The sequence below is a fragment of the Schistocerca cancellata genome, chromosome 10 (assembly GCF_023864275.1).
Source record: "Schistocerca cancellata isolate TAMUIC-IGC-003103 chromosome 10, iqSchCanc2.1, whole genome shotgun sequence".
Taxonomy (NCBI): domain Eukaryota; kingdom Metazoa; phylum Arthropoda; class Insecta; order Orthoptera; family Acrididae; genus Schistocerca; species Schistocerca cancellata.
In genome coordinates this window covers 43843716-43846695 of record NC_064635.1, presented here as the reverse complement: position 1 = coordinate 43846695, position 2980 = coordinate 43843716, and the positions used below count along the sequence as shown (strand labels likewise).

The 2980-nt window shown below is 47.2% G+C and overlaps 2 non-coding genes across 2 annotated transcripts; both read right to left on the bottom strand.

Annotated features, from left to right (window-relative positions):
• Positions 1 to 2035: 2035 nt before the first annotated feature.
• Trnat-ugu (transfer RNA threonine (anticodon UGU)) lies at positions 2036 to 2110 on the bottom strand. The gene has a single exon. It is a non-coding gene; the product is annotated as a tRNA-Thr (tRNA).
• Positions 2111 to 2479: 369 nt separating this feature from the next.
• On the bottom strand, positions 2480 to 2554 carry Trnat-ugu (transfer RNA threonine (anticodon UGU)). Its single transcript has one exon. It is a non-coding gene; the product is annotated as a tRNA-Thr (tRNA).
• Between the last annotated feature and the right edge of the window lie 426 nt (positions 2555 to 2980).

Here is a 2980-nt window from a genome sequence, read left to right as displayed (position 1 = left end):
TGGTGAATCGTTGTTGTGATGCCTCGTGTAAGGAGGAGAAATGCGTACCATCATGTTTACGACTTTGATAAAGGTCGGATTGTAGCCTATCGGGATTGCGGTTTATCGAATCGCGACATTTCTGCTCGCGTTGGTCGAGATCCAATGACTGTTAGCAGAATATGGAATCGGTGGGTTCAGGAGGTAATACGGAACTCCGTGCTGGATCCCAACGACCTCGTATCACTAACAGTCGAGATGACAGGCATCTTATCCGCATGGCTGTAACGGATCGCGCAGCCACGTCCCGAACCCTCTGTCAACAGATGGGGACGTTTGCCAGACAACAACCATCTGCACGAACAGTTCGACGACGTTTGCAGAAGCATGGACTATCAGGTCGGAGACCATGGTTGCGGTTACAGACAGGAACGCCTGCGATGGTGAATGACGAACCTGGGTCCACGAATGGCAAAACGTCATTTTTTCTGATGAATCCAGGTTCTGTTTACAGCATCATGATGGTCGCATCCGTGTTTGGCGACAACGCGGTGAACGCACATTGAAAGCGTGTATTCGTCATCGCCATATTGGCGTATCACCCGGCGTGATGGTATGGGGTGCCATTGGTTACACGTCTCGATTACCTCTTGTTCGCATTGACACCACTTTGAACAGTGGACGTTACATTTCAGATGTGTTACGACCTGTGGCTCTACCCTTCATTCGATCCCTGCGAAACCCTACATTTCAGCAGCATAATGCACGACAGCATGTTGCAGGTCCTGTATGGGCCTTTCTGGATACAGAAAATGTTCGACTGCTGCCCTGGCGAGCACATTCTCCAGACCTCTTAACAACTGAAAACGTCTGCTCAATGGTGGCCGAGCAGCTGGCTCGTCACAATACGCCAATCTTGATTGACTGTGGTATCGTGTTGTGGCTGCATGGGCAGGCAGCTTTACCTGTAGACGCCATCCAAGGTCTGTTTGGCTGAACGCCCTGGTGTATCAAGGCCGTTATTACGTCCAGAGGTGGTGGTTCTGGGTACTGATTTCTCAGGATCAATGAACCCAAATTGCGTGAAAATGTAACCACATGTTAGTTCTAATATAATTTATCTGTCCAATGAATACCAGTTTATCATCTGCATTTCTTCTTGGTGTAGCAATGTCAGTGGCCAATAGTGTATCTGGTTCAACTGAGGGTGAATTGACACTCCTTCCAACCAAGCGTCGATCTCTGCACGTCTTCCGGCATTTAGCTACAATTATCTACTGTCGCAACTTCTCCCTATACAACAGCATCATCTGCGAAAATCCCTTACGGAACTTCTGACATTATCTTCCAGATACCTTGTCATTTATATGTATTGTGAAAATTAATGGTCCTATAACAGTGATCCTGGGGCATGCTCTACGTCATTTTTACGTCTGAAGCCTTCTCTTGTTTCGTAACGACACGCTGTGCGATGTTTGCTAGAAGCTATTCAATCTAATCACACAGCTGTCATCGCCTCACATTGATGGTATTAGCCATTGTGTAGAGTCTATGTGCCGATACTCTAGCAAACAAACACGTTGGTGACTCGACGAGATCACAGTGGCATGTTGATGTAATTCTCTGGGATAGTCTGTTCTTTACTGCGTTGAACACGGCAAGCATACGCAGGAACTTGCTTGCGCTTTTTGTAGCTATTTTAAAGAGTTGATTAACCATTATTTCTGGCCGACGAAAATTCCCAAGTATTTTGTAACACTATTATTTTTCATGCATTTACCATAAGTCTTAACTGCAGAATTCTTTTCAAAGACTGTTCTCTATCTCACGTAGTGAGATGCCTAAGAGACATCGAGTTCATATTAACAAGAGAATGTTTTGTTAACAAAACAACGAGATACTGACAAAACAAAATTTGTTCTCACAAAAATTAATACAAGTCTCCCATAGTTTTCTATCAGGCGTGCGCCTGGGGAACAACAAAGTGATAATTAAATTGACACCCTAGCTGCAAGCAGACGTTGATACACTTCATTGGGGACATGTTGAAAATGTGTGCCCCGACCGGGACTCGAACCCGGGATCTCCTGGTTACATGGCAGACGCTCTATCCATCTGAGCCACCGCGGGCATAGAGGATAGTGCGTCTGCAGGGACTTATCCCTTGCACGCCCCCCGTGAGATCCACATTCCCAACATGTCCACAACACTACATTCGTAGTGCGCCTAATAGATGTTTGCCCATCATTCTCATTACTTGTGGCAGATTAATCTACCAAGTCCCGTACGAGTTCGGGCATAGCGTGTGCGTTCGCACAAGAAGGTCGAGGCCGGGAACCCATATTTTTAACTATATGTGACGGTAGTATCTGTTCCCGAAAGAACAGTTACCGTCGATGACCATGCAGCTTTGCTAGAAATGAAATGATAATTAAATTGACACCCTAGCTGCAAGCAGGCGTTCGTTGATACACTTCAATGGGGACATGTTGAAAATGTGTGCCCCGACCGGGACTCGAACCCGGGATCTCCTGCTTACATGGCAGACGCTCTATCCATCTGAGCCACCGCGGGCACAGAGGATAGTGCGTCTGCAGGGACTTATCCCTTGCACGCCCCCCGTGAATCCTTCCTGCGGAAGACAAGTAAAATTACTGTTGCGCGTAGGTAAACTTGTGGATCTGATTCTGAGCACGTGATTCGGCGGAGGGAAGCAGATTCTCATCGGAGAGAACCTCTGAAGTAACCGGCACCGCCGTGACGCCTTGGATGTATGCACCTGTGCGACGCCTCTCTCTCCGATGGGTTGCCGATGCTGTAGGCGCACCGGTGGTACAAGGTGGGACAAATAGTAGTCGCCCAGAGAACAGTGTTCCAGGGTACAAAGACACACAACTCAGGAAAGGAAATACAAATCTAACCAGACTATAGGAAATCTTGAAAGTAACCACCACTGCTTTTTCGACACTTTTGAGCCTTGGTCAGCAAGTTGCTGAAGGCG